We start from the raw sequence: 20,676 nt of genomic DNA on the forward strand, positions 1-20,676 counted from the left end.
TAAGATTTGAGGATTTGAGGGTCAAGTTGTTATCGGAATTTGGTAAAATTTATATGGTTGGACTCGTGGTTGAATGGGCGTTCATATTTTGTAACTTTTGTCAAGTTCCGAGACATGGGCCCCACGTGCAATTTTTGAGTGCAATTTTAGATTTTGTTGGAAAAATTGTATTTTATTTTGGAATCAGTTCCTATAATTTGTATTGATTGAATCGAATTAATTGTGACTAGATTCGAGGCGGTTCGGAGGCCGATTCGCGAGAAAAAGGCATAGTAGAATAAAGAATTACATGGTTTGAGGTAAGTAACAGTTCTAAATTTGGTACTGGGGGTATGAAATCCCGGATTATGTGATATGTGATTGGTTTTGAGGTGACGTACATGCTAGGTGACGGGCGTGTGGGCGTGCACCATATGAATTGTGACTTGATAAATTCCATAGAACTGTGTGGTTGAATAATCTGTTGATATCCGTACATTTTCCACGTATTAGAGAAATCAATCTATAAATCATGTTTAAAACATGTGTTTACACTATAGGGACCCACAAAGGTCGTGTACTTGTTGAATTATCTGCAAAATATTATTTTGCACTCAGTCACAGTTTTACTTACACATTTCATCTTAGTGTTTATTGTTCATTATTGATGCATCATATCATTGCTGTTTGGGCTGCTTATCATAATTTATGAGAGCCCGAGAGACTAGAGAGGTTGATGACTGAGTGAGGCCGAGGGCTTGATTGTGAGAATATTTATGGGATCGGGCTGCACCCCGCAACATGTTTCATTGTTATATGCCATGATTATCTTGTTATAGCGCTTGGGCTGAAGGAGCTCCTCCGACATCTATACACACACCCAGTGAGCGCAGGTACCTACTGAGTGCGAGTGCTGAGTAACTGAGAGGAATGAGTGACTGTGAGGAAAGAGTGTTTGTGAGGTTGGAGTGAATGGGAGGACTGAGTGACTGTTGTTCTGAGAGGATGCATTGATTTCATTAATTTTGCACTTCAGCTGGCATATATCATTGTTTTGAAATTTTCTGAGAGATATTATTTTCTGTTTCATTTGAACTTGATATGAAATTACTATTTGGGTCTTAAATGTTGAGCTTGAAAGCATGTCTCCGTTCTTATGTTGGAAATTACTGTAATTGGACTTAGTCGTGAAGCTTGTCACTACTTTCAGTTCTTTATTTAGTATTGTTACTTGCTGAGTTAGTTGTACTCATACTACACCATGCACCTCGTGTGAAGATTCGGGTACTTCCGGACATGACGGTTGCTAGTTTCTCGGAGTTTTATCTGTTGGAGATTATCAAGGTAGCTGTTTGACGTCCGCAGACCTTGACTCTCTTTCCTTTCAGTTTTTGTATTGTTCTATATTTTTAGACAGTGTTTTTAGCAGTCGGACTTTGTTATCATTTATATGCTCATGTACTCAGTGACACCGGATTTTGGGAGTGTATTTATATCAGTATGTGTGGGATTTTCTATTAAATTTAGATATTATATTTTCAATCTTAAAATAATTTGTAATTTATTGAGGTTGTCGGCTTGTCTAGTATTAAGATATGTGTCATCACGACAGGTGTGATTTTGAGTCGTGACACTAAATTTTTGAAATAATGTCTTTCATATTCAAACTAAACATGCCAAAGACCAAAAAAATTAAGAAAAGCAGACAACATTTTTACAGGACTCCAAAAGTGTCACGAGGACCAAGTTAAAGTCATCTTTGTAACCACCTACTACGCACTCATAGTGGCCGAAATTGCAATTGACAGTGACAAGGAACAAATAAACTAAATATAACTATAGTACTAGTATTTGGATTCCCATTTATGCTAACATTTTGTTTCGAGCTAGTCCTAAAAAGGCGTAGTCAAGATTTAAAGTTTATCAGGTTTGAACTTGTCATCGACCCATAATTTATTTTAGTTATTGAGTTCTCAAAATATTTATACATATTCAATGAATTTTTAATACTTATACAGTCTAAGCAAAAGTTAATAGATTTGTCTGAATTCATACCTAATACCGTAGCCCGAAATCTAGGGTATCATTTATAAGTTCACTGAAACACAATAGCTTTTGTCAGATACTTTACATAATTAAGAAATACGCTAAATATATCAAATATTTGATTGTAACCCATTTATTAAGATCGTATAATAACTAACGTCATTGTAGGTACATATAAACTTTAAATTTCGGATTCGCTTCGGTAGCCCGCCCCTTAGTTGTCGTCATTGCTTTCATCTCCATCTCAGACCTGTTGCTTCCTGGAAACCAGCACTTAACATTCTTTAACTAAGCTGGCATTACTGCTTCCAGAAGCCTTACTCCCTGGCAGCCTATTACTAATAAATCAGATAACATTGTTGAATATTCAAAATAGAGCAGTTTTCTTTCCTTTTATATGAATGTAAGATCCAATCAAATACTTCATTCGATCTAATTTAATTGATTTTTAGCCTCTTTTTTTTTTGTAGTTCATAATATTTGATTTTTTTTAGATATCAAAAAGGAATTAACTTCTTTTTTTCAAAGTTGACCTTGCAGTAAAAAGTCTCGGAGTGCGTATCTATTATATTTCCAATGAACAAATTAAAGAGGCATAATAAAGGTTAATATGGTAAATTTTATTATTAATTAATGTTAAAAGGTGAATTTCTTAATATATATATGAAAACAATTTAGTTAAAAAATCAATTAAGGTAGAAATGATGGAGTAATAAAGTATGACACACAAAATCATGGCTGAAATTGTGATTCTTGGATCACTGAACTATCTTTTATTAAAATCCAATTGGTAATAAGGATTTACATAAATAGTTTTCAGTGATTTCGGATTAAACTTTTTTTTTTTGGGTAATGTTTTCGAAGTAAACTTGAGGATTAAAGCTGCTCGCTATAGTTTAAATTACAAGATAATTAATACAGTTCAAAATGGTCTGTCTGATGCATATACAAATCTTAATATGGAGCAATTAATTTTTCTCGCGCTACTGTATTGCGAACGTATAATACTCTGTAAAAAATACGTAGGAATTTTTTTTTCTTTTCTTACAATTTTTATAATTCTTAAGAACCAAAATTAAGTAACAAGTGCTTCAAATTTAAACGATCAAAAGTTATGGTGGTATAGATAAGATACCTCCATCCTAACCAAAGGTCTCGGGTTCGAATCCCGCTGTGAATAGAAAAAATACTGGTAGAGAACGCTTCCCCTTTAACGAACCTTAAGTAGTGCGAATTTGAATTAATTGAAACCAAAAAACATAATATATTGGGTGAAAAACAAGAAAGCTTTTCAAAATAACAACTCATAACCACCAAACAGTTCTCAAACTTTTTTAAATTGAGAGAAAAAAGGAAATATATGACTAGAAAGAATGGTCACCACCTCACTTGACAAGTTTTCTCTTCAAGAGAAAATATAACCCCCAAAGGAGGGAGTGAGGTCGTTGCCTGTTGGTCATGATTTGCCCCAACATACAAGTCATTTACTTTGACTGGCAAAAAAAAAAAAATTATCTATAAACTTTAATGATTTTCCTATTCTTTTATTTTCTTGTTTTAAACCAAAGTCTCTAATTTCAAAAGCTATATTTACCTCACTTTCTTTCTTCTAATATTTTGACCATGAGTGAAACCATGCCAAATCCCACTGACTGGCTACAAATCTATCAACATACCCTCTCAGAACAACCTCAAACCGCTCCGCCGTCCACCACCGTCTTCGGCGGCAGCCAACTCTCCGATGCCACGGTGGTTACAACCACAACATCCTCCACAAGTCTTCACCATCACGGCCCGTTGGGCCGTGGTTCCAGGACCATTAGGAGAAGATCCAGGGCTTCAAGGCGAACCCCAACAACTGTATTCAATACAAACACCACCAATTTCCGAGCCATGGTGCAACAGTTCACTGGCAGCCACAGTGAACCATTTTCATTCTCGGGACTTGAATCCGATACATTTGGGTCAAGGAATATTAATCTTCATCAGCAGATAGTGAATCCTAACACTACTCCTAGTGCTTATAATATACAGTTTCAGCAGGAAGTACAACAAATTTTTCCCTACACAAATCCTCCCTCTCAGGATCATAATATTGGCCATGAAGCTTTTTTTCATAGACTAGGCAACAGTTCTTCTAGATCTAGTATGGAGGTTTCTGAGAATTTGATTATGGATGATAGGACTCTGTTTCCTCCTCAGCATCAACGAGGACAAAAATGAAAACGTACCACCAAAAAGTGTGGTGGGATGAACGATTTCGGTCTTAATCAGAAATCTCAAGTTCGAATATTAGGAATGAAGAAATATTTGTGGCGGAACATGTAGCGCGAATGTAAATTAATTATACCAGGATTCAGTTACTTTGTTGATTCGGTCGACATAACTTGAATAAATAGTTTGGAACCGTCACTTATAGTTTCTGACTTTTGACCCAAGTAAGAAAAAATGATCTTTTGTACATAAAAAGCCGTTGATTCGCTTTTCTTTTTCTTTTTCTTTTAATACTATACCTTCCTTTTTCTTTTTTTGGCATAGGAATGTAACTTTACTTGCTTTTTGTTCTTTTTTGACATGTAATTCCTGATATCTTTATTGCTTTTTTTACACACTAAAGTTTGTGGTTTAATGGGTTCTCTTATTGTATGTTTTTTCCTTTTTTTTAGGCATAATTTAATTTTTAACTTGGCGTTTTTTTCTGAAATTTTGATCAATATCTCCAAGGTGAACATTGGGCTCATTCATCTTTGGGAAGAGAAGTAAGATCCGTATGAAAATAAAATATACCCTCTTTTTAATTTATGAGGCACACTTTTTTTTTAGTCTATCCTAAAAAAAAAAATATTTTTTATATTTATAAATAATTTAACTTTAAACTTTTCATTTTATCTCTAACGAGGTGTTATAGCCGCACAATCAGCGGCGAAGTTAGGAATTTTTCCAAGGGTATTCAAATTTGAAAGAATTAAAAAGAAAATCCCGACAAAGGGTGTTCAATATGTATTATATACCTCTAAAATATAATATTTTACCTATATACACAGTGTAATTTTTCGACAAGGGTGGTCAACTGACCACCCACCATGTGGCTTCGCCACTGCGCACAATGTACATGGCTTGTTTTAGACTACAAAAGTCTTTTTTTAATTACTGATACATAAAATCAGACGGAGGGAGTCATATATTAATTATAATTAATAAAAGAATAAGTACCTGATGTATTTAAGAGATTAAACATTTTGAAGTTGCATGTAACTAAATTATTAGTGTGTTCATATCTAGTACGCATATGAACGCACTACTAGAAATCAGGAAAAAACCGACCAAGCCATACCGACCAACGTTGGTCGGTCAAATAAATCGACTAAAAAACCGTCCAACACGGACGGAAACAAAAATAAATATTTTATATTTTTTTAAAATTAAATACCGACCAAAGTTGGTCGGTATAATGATCAAAACGTTGACCGAAATGGTCAGACTTGCTTAGTCAAAGCAACTTTTTGATTATCGACCAATTTTGGTCGGTAATGTGAACCCAATTTTTTAAATTTTAATAATTATATTATTATTTAAAATATTTTATAAAATTAAAATAATTTATATTTAAGATTGCCGACCAAAGTTGGTCGGTTATTGCAGGGGAAGCATTTACCAACCAACTTTGGTTGGTATATTTTATTTTCTGGAAAATAACTGATCAAAGTTGGTCGGTTATTAGGTCAACATGGTCAAACTTTTGAATCACTTAATATTTACTATCTAAATAATATAAAAGTAATCTGTTAACACTTTAATGAATACACTAACATATACTATAACAAGTTATATAGTTAAAATAGTACAACAAAGTGTGTGTGTGTGTGTGTATATATATATATATATATATAGGAACACGAAGCGCTAGGACCACAGGGTCGGGTTCTTTTGGGGATAGACTTGTGAAAAAGTAATAATCTAATTAGTATATATAATTGATCATCATCAAATATATCTATTTGTAAATTGAGTCATCGACTTATAACTTACTTAAATGCATCGATGAATATTAAAAACAAAACGTTTCCACCTATATCGATTAATATTAAAAATAAAATGTCTCGACCTATATCGATTAATCTATGTCATGCATTATTAGTGATGAATGAATGAAAAATAGAAGAATTAATACTAAACATCTTTGACATGTGTGTGTGTATATATATATGGATCACAAATTATGGATTATAAATTAAAGAAACGAAAGAAGTTATCAGCATTAAGTAAACGAATTAATAGGTCAAATTAACTATGATGACCCAAAAGGTCATCTTATGTTTTAGAACTCGTATCTGCGCTCTTAAGCCTTAAAAATCTCATTTTTATCCTTCTCGATTTGCGTTCGCAATCCGGGCAGGTTTCTGAAAAGCTTTTATGTTGAAAACTGATGAAAATAAGAATTCTTGCTTTAAAATTAATTTTAGTTGATTTCGGTCAATATTTTTGGTAAACGGGCCCGGATCCATGCTTTGACAGTCTCGGTAGGTCCGTATCGAATTATGGGACCTGGGCGTATGCCCGGAGTCGAATTCGGAGGTCCCTAGCTCAAGTTGTGAATTTTTTATAAAAATTAAAAGTTTGAAAATTAATTATTTTTTAAGAATTGATTGATGTTTGGCATTATTAGTACCGGGTTCGTATTTTGGTTTTGAAGCCCGATACAGGTTCATTATGATATTTAAGACATGTCTGTGAAATTTGGTGAGAAATGGAGTTGATTTGACGTGATTCGGATGTCCAGTTGAGAAATTAGAAGTTTTAAAGTGTTCTTGAGAATTTCATTTGATTTGGTGCTAAATTTAGAGTTCTAGGTGCTATTTTGGCGATTTGATCGCGTGAGCAAGTTTATATGATATTTTTGGACTTTGTGCATATTTGCTTTGGAGCCACGAGGGCTCGGGTGAGTTTCAGATAGGCACGAGATGTTTTGGACTTGGGAAAAATCTAGTTTTCTCGAGATTCTAATGTCTGTCATATCCTTCTTCGCGTTCGCGACAGTCCTCTCGCGAACGCGAAGAGTAATCTGATGAGGCTGAGACTTCTTCTTCGCGAACGCGAAGGCATAGTCGCGAACACGAAATGATGGGGGATTTACCCTTCGCGAACGCGACCGACTCAACGTGAACGCGAAGCATGTGGGGACCTGGGGGGGAGGGGGGTTAGTCGTTCATTCAGCGCGAACGCGAGCCATTCCTCGCAAACGCGAAGGCCAGAGGGGAGTGATCATCGCGAACGCGATGAACACTCTCGCCCAGCACTTAACAAAATCCAAAACGGGATTTTTCCCCAAAAACTCATTTTTCTCAAAATCCAAACGGTGAAGGGCGATTTTTCAAGAGTCATTCCTTCCCCAAATTGTTGGTAAGTGATTCTAAATCATTTTCTTTCAATTACCCATTACATTTCTTGAATTTTCAACCTAAAATCTAGAGTTTTTATGGTAGAATTAGGGGTTAGGGTAGAAAATAGGGATTTCGGAAATTCGGGAATTTAGACCTCAATTTGAGGTCGGATTCCAAAACTAATTACATATTCGGACTTGGGGGTAAATGGGTAAAAAGATTTTGGTCCGAACCTCGGGTTTTGACCAAGCGGGCCTAGGGTCGATTTTTCGACTTTTTGGAGAAAAATTTGGGAAATTTAATTTATGCAATATAATTGATTCCTTTAGCAATATTTGATATTATTGAGTCATTTTTGAATAGATACGAGTGTTTTCGAGGTGAATTCCAAAGAAAAAGCTGTGATTGAGAATTAAGTGGCCTTCGGAGCGAGGTAAGTGTTGTCTCTAACCCTGACTTGAGGGAATTAGGAACCTTAGATTATTTGCGAAGTAAAATTCATGTGAGCGGCGTATATATGAGGTGACGAGTACCTATGCGCCGCCAATTTACCCGTTTTTCCATGTTTCTATGTTTTTCTGATATTATCTCTTTCCTATGCCAAATTGCTACGTGTTATACTAGTATTGTTCAATTTATCGTTCTTATCATGTTTACGGATTTTCTGGTGATAATTGAGTTTTTATTTCAAAGTTGAGATTGATATTATGGAACTAAATGTTGAAGTAAGGTTTGTACTTGTTAATCTATCTCCCTGTTATTATTTATGCATTGCATTATGGTAAGGGGGAGTGTTAATGCACGAAGGGTGATGCTGTGCCATATTATGAGTGTTAATGCACGAAAGGTAATGCCTTGCCATATTGTGAGTGTTAATGCACGAAGGGTGATGTCGTGTCATATTGTGAGTGTTAATGCACGAAGGGTGATGCTGTGCCATATTGTGAGTGTTAATGCACGAAGGGTGATGCTGTTCCATATTGTGAGTGTTAATGCACGAAGGGTGATGCCGTGCCATATTGTGAGTATTAATGCACGAAGGGTGATGTCGTGCCACGATATGAGAGTTAATGCACGAAGGGTGATGTCGTGTCATTTCTATTAATTTTATGGTGAGATTGAGAGTAAAAGCACGAAGGTGATGCCGTGCATTTTTTCTTACTGTATTCACTATTCCTGTTGATTCACGGTATATTGACTGCTCCAGTGATCATTCTGTTATAGTTTTTTATCTTGTATTCCCCTCAGTATGTTCCCCTCCCGACATTTCCTGTTTAGTTCTTCATCTCTGTTATTTTATATACACTGTTAAATTGTACAAGTTGATTGTAGGTGCCTTGCCTTAGCCTCGTTACTACTTCGTCGAGGTTAGGCTCGACACTTACCAGTACATGGGGTCGGTTGTACTGATGCTGCACTATGCACATTCTGTGCAGATTTTGATACCGGCTCAGGTTGATCGAGATTTTCTATTGGTCCGCTATCCAGAGACTCAAGGTAGATCTGTCGGTGTTCACAGACCTTGAAGTCCCCGTCTATCTTTTTATGTCCTACTGTTTTTTTTCATTCAGTCAGTTGTGTTTCTTTCAGACTATTACTTGTAGTAAGTTCTAGAATGCTCGTGAATTGTGACTCCTGATCCGGGTGGTAGTAATTAATACAATTTTATGATATTCCGCACTTATTATATTTTATCTTAGATAAGGAATTGGTTAATGATTCTCTAATGTTGGCTTGCCTAGCAAGTGAATTGTTAGGCGCCATCACGGTCCCGTCGGTGGGAAATTTCGGGTCGTGACAGTTGGTATCAGAGCACTAGGTTGTCTAGGTCTCACGATTCACGAGCAAGCTTAGTAGAGTGTGGAGGAAAGGTACGGAGACGTCTGTGCTTATCTTCCAGAGGCTATGAAGTTTAGGAACAAGTTTCACTTCTATTCTTCTTTGTCGTGCGATTTTGCTTTCTCAATACTGATTGAACTCTTCTACTTTTATTCTCTCGCAGATGGCGAGAATACGTACCGCTACCTCAGCTGAGCAGTAGCCAGAGCCTCCAGTGACAGCTCCTACGCTGGGCACAGGTCGAGGCCGAGGCTGTGCCAGGACTCAGCCTAGGGCCCGAGCAGCAGCCCCAGCAGTGGAGCCTTAGATAGAGACTGACGAGGAGGTTCCAGCCTAGACTGTTCCTGTCAGACCAGCTCAGGTTCTGAAGGGGTTCATTGCTACCCCAGTACTTCAGGATGCTTTGGTCCGTTTGGTGGGCCTTATGGAGAGTGTGGCCCAAACTGGCGCATTTTCCATGGCACCAGCAGTCTCTCAGGCTAGAGGAGGAGCCGAGACTCCTACCACTCCCGCTCCGGAGCAGATAGCTCCCCAGTATTAGGCTCCAACAGCTCATCCAGTCGGATTAGTTCAGCCGATTATTGCGGCACAGGTCGGAGATGGACCGACTATGTCTTCTGAGGCTTTATGGAGATTGGACAGGTTTACCAAGCTCTTTCCTGTTCACTTTAGTGGTGCTCTTTCAGAGGATCCCCATGAGTATCTTGACAGCTGTCACGGGGTTGTACGGAACATGGGTATAGTGGAGACCAATGGGGTCGATTTTGCTGCATTTCAGATGACTGGTTCCGCCAAGAAATGGTAGAGAGATTACTTGTTGACCAGACCAGCTGGGTCGCCTACTCTTACTTGGGACCAGTTCTCTCAGCTCTTCGTAGAGAAGTTTCTGCCTATCACATTGAGAGAAGAGCGTCGTCGTCAGTTTGAGCGTCTCCAGCAGGGCGGCATGACTGTTACTCAGTTGAGAAATTAAAAGTTTTAAAGTGTTCTTGAGAATTTCATTTGATTTGGTGCTAAATTTAGAGTTCTAGGTAATATTTTGGTGATTTGATCACGCGAGCAAGTTTGTATGATGTTTTTGGACTTGTGTGCATGTTTGGTTTGGAGCCCCGAGGGCTCGGGTGAGTTTCAGATAGGCCACAGAATGTTTTGGACTTGGGAAAAATCTGGTTTTCTGCAGATTTTGGTGTCTGTCATATCCTTCTTCGCGTTCGCGACAATCCTCTCGCGAACGCAAAGAGTAATCTGATGAGGCTAAGACTTCATCTTTGCGAACACGAAGGCCTAGTCGCGAACGCGAAGTGATGGGGGATTTACCCTTCGCGAACGCGACCGGCTAAATGCGAACGCGAAGCATGTGGGGACCTGGGGGATGGGGGTCGTTCCTTCAGCGAGAACGCGAGCCATTCCTCGCGAACACGAAGGCCAGAGGGGAGTGATCATCGCGAACGCGAGCTAGGTCTCGTGAACGCGAAGGCTTGGTAGCCAGTACCCTTCGCGAATGCGACAGTGCTCTCGCGAACCCGATGAACACTGTCGCCCAGCACTTAACATAATCCAAAACGGGATTTTTGCCAAAAAAACTCATTTTTCTCAAAACCCAAACAGTGAGGGGTGATATTTCAAGAGTCATTCCTTCCCCAAATTGTTGGTAAGTAATTCTAAACCATTTTCTTTCAATTACCCATTACATTTCTTGAATTTTCAACCTAAAATCTAGAGTTTTCATGGTAGAATTAGGGTTAGGGTAGAAAATAGGGATTTTGGGAATTTAGACCTCAATTTGAGGTCGGATTCCAAAACTAATTACATATTTGGGCTCGGGGGTGAATGGGTAAAAGGATTTTGGTTCGAACCTCGGGTTTTGACCAAGCGGGCCCGGGGTCGATTTTTCGACTTTTTGGAGGAAAAATTGGGAAATTTAATTTATGCAATATAATTGATTCCTTTAGCAATATTTGATATTATTGAGTCATTTTTGAATAGATACGAGTAGTTTCGAGGTGAATTCCAAAGGAAAAGCTGTGATTGAGAATTAAGTGGCCTTCGGAGCGAGGTAAGCGTTGTGTCTAACCCAGACTTGAGGGAATTAGGAACCTTGGATTATTTGCTAAGTGAAATTCATGTGAGCGACGTATATGTGAGGTGACGAGTATCTATGCGCCGCCAATTTACCTGTTTTCTCATGTTTCTTTGTTTTTCTGATATTGTCTCTTTACTATGCCAAATTGCTACGTGTTATACTAGTGTTGTTCAATTTATCGTTCTTATCATGTTTACGGATTTTCTGGTGATAATTGAGTTTTTATTTTAAAGTTGAGATTGATATTATAGAACCAAATGTTGAAGTAAGGTTTGTACTTGTTAATCTATCTCCCTGTTGTTATTTATGCATTCCATTATGGTAAGGGAGAGTGTTAATGCACGAAGGGTGATGTTGTGCCATATTGTGAGTGTTAATGCACGAAGGGCGATGTCATGCCATATTGTGAGTGTTAATGCACAAAGGGTGATGTCGTGCCATATTGTGAGTGTTAATGCACGAAGGGTGATGTCGTGCCATATTGTGAGTGTTAATGCACGAAGGGTGATGCCGTGCCATATTATGAGTGTTAATACACGAAGGGTGATGCCGTGCCATATTGTGAGTGTTAATGCACGAAGGGTGATTCTGTGCCATGATATGAGATTTAATGCATGAAGGGTGATGTCGTGCCGTTTCTATTAATGTTATGGTGAGATTGAGAGTAAAAGTACGAAGGGTGATGCCGTGTATTGTTCCTTACTGTATTCACTATTCCTGTTGATTCATGGTATATTGACTGCTCCGGTGATCATTCTGTTGTAGTTTTTTTATCTTGTATTCCCCTCAATATGTTCCCCTCCCTACATTTTCTGTTTAGTTCTTCATCTCTGTTATTTGTATATACACTGTTAAATTGTACAAGTTGATTGTAGGTGCCTTGCCTTAGCCTCGTCACTACTTCGTCGAGGTTAGGCTCGACACTTACCAGTACATGGGGTCGGTTGTACTAATGCTGCACTCTGCACTTTCTGTGCAGATTTTGATACCGGCTCAGGTTGATCGAGATTTGCTATTGGTCCGTTATCCGGAGACTCAAGGTAGATCTGTCGGCATTCACAGACCTTGAAGTCCCCATCTATCTTTTTATGTCCTATTGTTTTCTTTCATTCAGACAGTTGTGTTTCTTTCAGACTATTACTTGTAGTAAGTTCTAGAATGCTCGTGAATTATGACTCCAGATCCGGGTGGTAGTAATTAATACAGTTTTATGATATTCCGCACTTATTATATTTCATCTTAGTTAATTATTGTTAATTACTGAATGGAAATAAGAAATTTGTTAATGATTCTCTAACGTTGGATTGCCTAGCAAATGAGATATTATGCGTCATCACGGTCCCGTCGGTGAAAAATTTCGGGTCGTGACATTAACGACTAAACATATTTAAAATAGAATAATATTGGTTTATCAATTGATAAATTTTTCGTACGTTGTAATGTATGTGATTGATCATAAATTACAATATAGTGTATGTGTGTGTGTGCGCGCGCTTAACTTAGATAGATATTATTATAGTTTATAATTATTTATAATAATTGAATAGTTAAATAAAATAAATGCTTATAGTTTATAACAATTTTGTATAGTTTATAATATTTTGAGAAATAAAAACACAAAAATAAATATTGGTCGGTCAAACAAAGCGACCAAAAAATCGTCCAACATGGACGAAAACTACAACATGGACCCAATTTTTAAATTTTAATAATTATATTATTATTTAAAATATTTTATAAAATTAAAAAAATTTATATTTAAGATTACCGACCAAAGGTGGTCGGTTATTGCAGGGGAAGAGCATTTACCGACCAACTTTGGTCGGTATATTTTATTTCCTTGAAACTAAAAAAAATAATTTAGTTTTTTTTAAAAAAAATAACCAACCAACTTTGGTCGGTTAATAGTCAAACGGTCAACACTTATTGTACCGACAAACTTTGGTGGGTAATGCTAATATTAGATGTGAAATACGGGATTCCCCCTCATTTCTCTTACCTCTCTTCTCTAAATTTTTATACTCCTCACTCAATACCTTCCCCTCTCCTTCTCTATTTCCCTCACACAAATCACATTCCCCACCTCGCGTTGTCGGTAACGACCTGACCGATCTTTTTGAGCCTTAGCGCGTCGTTCGACGGTTTGAGGCCCTGAGCAGCTTCACTTCAGGTATTATGACTTGTACGCCTGGTCGTAATTTAATTTCGGGAAGTTCGGAGTTGAATTGGAAAGAAATTTCTCATTTCGAAAGCTTTAAGTTAGAAGAATTGACTAAGGTTGGATTTTTGAGTAAACAACCTCGGAATCGGGATTTGAAGGTTCCAGTAGGTTCGTATATTAATAAGTGTACGAGTCATAATTATAAGTGATATGGGGTCAAAGAAGAGCCCTAAGTCTAAGTCATGTTTGAAATTACATAACAGACTAAAGTTCCAAATGAGTACACACAAAACCTAACTTTGGACGAGCATGCATATATATATATATATATATATAAGGCGTTATATGGTGGACAACCTATCCAATGAAAGATCTTCGAGTCTAGTTTCTAACGCTTTAAACCGTTCGTCATTTAGATATTTCTACAAGGGGTTATGGACATTTTAGTAAAAGGTGTCTAGCAGGGGGAAATTTGTAATACGAGGTACAACCTGCACCGCGCAAGGTACAACTCGCTGAAGCATCTGTGCCTATATAAGGCAGTCACGGGCAAAAGCCATTTTTGGGGATTTTCTTGAGCTAGGGATTGGTTCTTTCATGGTGGATTCGGCCTTAGGGACTACTTAAGAATACAATGTGAGTTTGTTTTGGATATTTTAAGTTAATAACATCCTATTAACACTAGTATTAACATCCTTCAATCTTTGAAATCTCTAGAAATCTTTCAAGTTGTTCAAGAACACCAAATTTCTCAAACATTGGAATTTTAAGGAAAAGCTTCAAGAAGGTAATACTAATGCTTCAAGCTCATTTCTTATGAGTCGGTGAGAGTAATTCTAATATTTGTTTCAAATTGTTATGGTTGGATAATTGATTTCATAAACCCTAGTTCATGGCATGAATAGTGTTCTTGAGAAAATGAGGGAAAGATAAATAGTGTTCTTAGAAATGATATTAAAGGATGCAATGAACCTATGGAATCATTTTCTAGCTTAATTGGAAGTGTTCAACTAAGTAATCACCAAATTGAATGTTTTGAAAATGTTGGTTAAGGAAGACGATGAATAGTAATTTGGTGGTGTTGGAGAATTAATGTAGTATCATTGATGACTTCAAATGGGTATTAAATGATAAGAGTGGAGTTGATTTGAGCTGGAGGCTTGTAGCCAACTTGTGAGCCATAAATGGATATTGATAAATATTTTTGAGTCATATTTTGATTGTAATTGGGATTGTAATTGTAGCTATCAATTTGTTGGTGGCATATGATCATTTTACTCAATGTTATGATGTTGGAGGAGGATTACAAGTTTGTGAATGTTAATAAAGCGAAAGCGAGTTTTGGAGAGTTAGGCATCAGTCGAGTTATTTGAAAGGTGTCACGACCCAACTTAACCCTCCGTACGGTTTCATGATGGCACCTAGTCTTTACGACTAGGTAAGCCTAATATTACAAAAAAAATATAAAGAAACACAACATCTTAAAGATAAACAGCATATTATGAATAGCCAAGAGTAGCACCACTCGGCATATACAAAATAATTTTTCCAAGACCCGAAATATCACTATGTCACAAGCTGCTATAATATATGTAGCTCTATACAATTGTCTGAAGATAATAAAGAAAGTATATAGGCCAGGGAGTAGAAGGGAACTCCGAAGATCTGCGGACGCAAGAAGAAGTACCTTGAAGTCTCCTAGAATCAGCAGCACGCACTAACCCCAAGGCTGATAGCTCGTACCTGGATCTGCACACGAAAATATGTTCAAGAAAGGGCATGAGTACACCACAATGGTACCCAGTAAGTGCCAAGCCTAACCTCGGTCGAGTAGTGACGAGGTCAGGTCAAGGCCCTACCAGAGTAAATATAATAAATTAAATAGTAAAAGATATAAGCAAAATTTATGGTAACGCAGTTAAAGAAATTCTCGAAAATTTAACAGTTAAGGGAGCCCTCGGCTCAGAACAAAGTAAACACAATGGGGAACCTCCCGGGGTACCGTCCCGTAGTTCCGAATGAATATACAGTACAGGGGGATATCCTGAAATACGTCTATAGTCCCAAAGTAAATATGCAGTGCTGGGGGATCTCCCGGAATACGTTCGTAGTCCCAAAGTAAATATGCAGTGATGGGGGATCTCACGTAATACGGTCGTAGTCCCAAAGTAAATATGCAAGACAGGGGGATCTCCCGGAATACGTTAGTAGTCCCAAAGTAAATATGCAAGATAGGGGGATCTCCCGGAATACGTCCGTAGTCCCAATTTAAATATGCAACGCAAGATGAAATGGCAAGTATGGCATCGAGTTATACAGTTTATACTGAACACAGACAAGGAAAATAGGGATTTAACTAAGCATGGTGCACAGAATGTCAAATAGGCAATTAAAACACGTAAGCATGCTTTTCTAGTCTAAACTAAACAACTAAGCATATTAGTACAATTTAATAAGAGGAACAATTTATGATTAAAAAAAAAGGATAAACGGGATTTTTGCAATAACAACCCGTGTACGTACTCGTCACCTCACATACACGGTGCTCACACACCAAGTAATATCGAAATATCGTAAGGGGAAAGTCTCCAACACAAGGTTAGGCAAGCCACTTACCTCGAACTGCTCAAATCACCTCGATAACACGTTCTTTCCACGAGTATCCGACTCCAAATGGCCCGAATCTATTCAAATAAATTGCATAATGTAAATATAACTACAAGTAACTAATTTAGCTAATTAATTCGAAGATAAAGCGTGAAATTAGGAAAAATGTCCAAAAGTCACCCAGGGCCCACGTCTCGAAATTGGGTAAAAAATATAATTTATAAACACCCATTCACTCACGAGTTCACTCGAACAAAAATCATTTAAAACCGACGTCAAATTCTCATTCAAATCTCAGATTCTCAATTGGGGAACCTTTTCCCCCATTTCCAAACTTTTACCCTCAAATTCCTTAATTAGACTAGGAAAACAACAATAGATTATTGTATTATGATCAAAATAGAGTTAGAATTCGTTACTCAATAGTTCTCCTTCAAAATCCCTCGAGAAATCGTCTCCCACCGAGCTCCAAATCAAATTTTGTGTTATGAAATTTCAAACCCTCAAAATCCCCTTTTCTGCCCAGCGATTTCCGCATTTGTGCTCATGGGGCCGCATCTGAGGTCTCGCACATGCGGAAAAATCAACACAGGTGCGGAAGTCACTTATTGGGTTGGGTCCGCATCTGCGACCCCTGGACCGCATCTGCGGCTCCGCTTCTGCGAGCGTCCAGCCGCACCTGAGAGCCCAACATGCTCTGTCCAATTCCGCATATGCGAACTCCCAAGCGCACCTGTGAGTCCGCACCTGCGGACTCCCATCCGCAGGTGCGAAACACCAGAACCAACAATGCACCAGATTTTCCTAAGTCCAAATTATTTCCCGTTAAGCATCCGAAATACAGCCGAGGCCCCCGAGACCTCAACCAAATATACCAATCAATCCTAAAATACCATACGAACTTAGTCGAGCCTTCAAACCACATCAAACAACACCAAAATCATGAATTAAGCACAGATTCAAGCCTAAGAATTTAAAATTTTCCAAATTCTACAAACGACGTCGAACCACATCAAATCTAGTCTGAATGACCTCAAATTTTACACACAGGTCACAAATGACATTACGAACCTACAGCCACTTTCGGAATTCCATTCCGAGCTCGATATCAAAATTTTCACTATCGGCCGAAATCGCCGAAAAACTAACTTTTGCCGATTCAAGCCTAAATCTACTACAGACCTCCAAAACACATTCTGGACGTGCTCCTAACCCAAAAATCACTCAACGGAGCTAACGGAGTCGACATAATCCATTCTGGATCTGTATTCACACAGTTCCGACTACGGTCCAAACTCCAACGCTTAAACTCACAATTAAGGACTAAGTGTCCCAAAACTCCCTGAATTCCATGACCAATCACTCCACCAAGTCCCAAAAGCAGAAACAAATATGGGAAAAGCAGATATTAGGGGATCGGGGCTCAAATTCTCAAAATGACCGGCTGGGTCGTTACATCCTCCCCCTCTTAAAATAATCATTCGTCCTCGAACAAGTATAAAGACATACCTGAAACTGTGAAAAGATGAGGGTACTGGCTACGCATATCCTGCTCGGTCTCCCAAGTCGCCTCCTCGACCGGCTGACCCCTCCACTGGATCTTTATTGAAGAAATATTCTTTGATCTAAGATTCTTGACCTGTCTGTCCAAAATGGCTACTGGCTCCTCAACATAAGATAGATCTTTGTCCAACTGGACTGAGCTAAAATCCAATACATGAGTCGGATCACCGTGATACTTCCGGAGCATAGAAACGTGGAATACCGGATGAACTCCTGCTAGGCTGGGAGGCAAGGCAAGCTCATAAGCAACCTCCCCAACGCGCCGCAATATCTCAAAAGGACCAATGAACCTCATGCTCAGCTTGCCCTTCTTCTCGAACCTCATGACGCCCTTTATAGGCGATACCCGAAGCAAGACCCGCTCACCAACCATAAATGCCAAATCACGAACCTTACGGTCTACATAACTCTTTTGCGTGGACTGGGCTGTGCGAAGTCTTTCCTGAATCACCTTCACCTTATCCAGGGCATCCTGGACCAAATCTGTACCCAACAATCGGTCCCCGCTCGGCTCAAACCATCCCACTGGGGACCGGCACTGCCTACAATACAAAGCCTCATACGGTGCCACTTGAATGCTGAACTGGTAACTATTGTTGTGGGCAAACTCTGCAAGTGGCAAGTATTGGTCCCATGACCCTCCGAACTCCATCACACATACACGGAGCATATCCTCAAGAATCTGAATCGTGCGCTCGGAATGCCCGTCCGTCTGAGGATGAAAGGTTGTGCTCAACTCCACCCTAGTGCCCCACTCCTGTCGTACGGCCCTCCAAAACCATGATGTGAACTGTGTACCTCTGTCTGAAATGATGGATACTGGAATACCATAAAGACGGACAATCTCTCTGATATAAATCTCAGCCAATCTCTCTGAAGAGTAAATGGTCAACACTGGAGTAAAATGAGCTGACTTGGTCAGCCGATCCACGATCACCCAAATAGCATCGAACTTTCTCAAAGTCCGAGGAAGTCCAACCACAAAGTCCATGGTGAACCGCTCCTACTTCCACTCTGGGATCTCTAACTTCTGAAGTAATCCACCCGGTCTCTGATGCTCATATTTAACCTGCTGACAATTGAGACACTTGGCCACAAACCCAACTATATCCTTCTTCATCCTCCTCCACCAGTAGTGCTGTCTCAAATCCTGATACATCTTCGCGACACCGGGATGAATGGAGTACCGCGAGTTGTGGGCCTCCTCGAGAATCAACTCCCGAAGCCCATCTACATTGGGCACACATATCCGGCTCTGCATCCTCATCACACCGTCATCACCAATAGTCATATCTCTAGCATCACCTCGCTGAACCCTTTGTTAAAGAACTAGAAGAAGAGGATCATCATACTGGCGCTCCCTGATACGGTCATAAAGAGAAGACCGAGCAACCACACAAGCTAATACCCGGTTAGGCTCTGAAATATCCAATCTCACCAACTGGCTAGCTAAGGCCTGAACATCCAAGGCTAAGGGCCTCTCAGTTGTCGGAAGATATGCCAAACTCCCCAAACTCTCTGCCCGACGACTCAAGGCGTCGGCCACTACATTGGCCTTCCCCGGGTGGTACAATATAGTGATATCATAGTTTTTAAGTAGCTCCAATCACCTCCGCTGATGCAAATTAAGATCCTTATGCCTGGACAAGTACTGCAAACTCCAGTGATCAGTGTAGATCTCACAAGGAACACCATACAAATATGACGCCAAATCTTCCGGGCGTGAACAATAGCTGCTAACTTGAGATCTTGGACCGGATAATTCTTCTCATGCACCTTTAACTGTCTAGACGCGTAGGCAATCACCCTACCATCCTGCATCAATACCGCTCCTAGGCCAATCCTCGAGGCATCACAATAGATAGTGTAGGACCCCGAACCTGTAGGTAATACTGATACTAGGGCTGCAGTCAAGGCTATCTTGAGTTTCTGAAAGCTCTCCTCACACTCCTCGGTCCACCTAAATGGAGCACCCTTCTGGGTCACCCTGGTTATAGGTGCTACAATGGATGCAAATCCCCCCACAAAGCGACGGTAATACCCCGCCAAACTAAGGAAATTGCGGATCTCCGTAGCTGATGACGGTCTGGGCCAACTCTGCACTGCCTCCACCTTCTTAAAGTCTACCTTGATCCCATCACAAAACACTATGTGGCCCAAGAATGCCACTGAATCAAGCCAGAATTCACACTTAGAAAATGTTGTATACAATTTCTTCTCCCTCAAAGTCTGAAGCACGGTCTTCAGGTGCTGCTCATGATCTTCCCGAGACCAAGAATATACCAGAATGTCATCAATAAACACAATGACAAAGGAATCAAGATAAGGCCGGAACACACTGTGCATCAAATGCATAAAGGCTGCTAAGGCATTGGTCAACCCAAATGACATAACAAAAAACTCATAGTGACCATATCTGGTCCTGAAAGCAGTCTTCGGGATGTCCGGCTCCTGAATCTTCAGTTGATGATAGCCAGAACGCAAGTCAATCTTGGAAAACACCCTGGTGCACTGTAGCTGACCAAATAAATCATCGATGCGAGGCAAAGGATACATGTTCTTCACTGTAACTTTGTTCAACTGCCGATAATCAATACACATACGCATAGAACCATCCTTCTTCTTCACAAATAAGACCAGAGCACCCCAAGGTGATACACTGGGCCTGATGAAACCCTTATCAAGAAACTCCTTCAACTCCTTCAACTCAGGAGAAGCCATACAGTAAGGAGGAATAGATATGGGTTGAGTGCCCGACAACAAATCAATGCCGAAATCAATATCTTTGTCGGGCGGCATGCCCGAAAGATCAGCTGAAAACACATCTGGAAAGTCCCTCACTACTGGAACTAACTCAGCTGTAGGGGTATCAATACTGGCATCTCTCATATAGGCCAAATACGTATCACACCCCTTCTCAACCATTCGCTGAGCCTTAAGAAATGAAATGAGCCTGCGGGGAGTATACTATAAGGTACCTCTCCACTCTAATCTCGGCAAGCCTAGCATAGCCAGCG

Source organism: Nicotiana tabacum, chromosome 21, assembly GCF_000715075.1.
Source record: "Nicotiana tabacum cultivar K326 chromosome 21, ASM71507v2, whole genome shotgun sequence".
Classification (NCBI taxonomy): Eukaryota; Viridiplantae; Streptophyta; class Magnoliopsida; order Solanales; family Solanaceae; genus Nicotiana; species Nicotiana tabacum.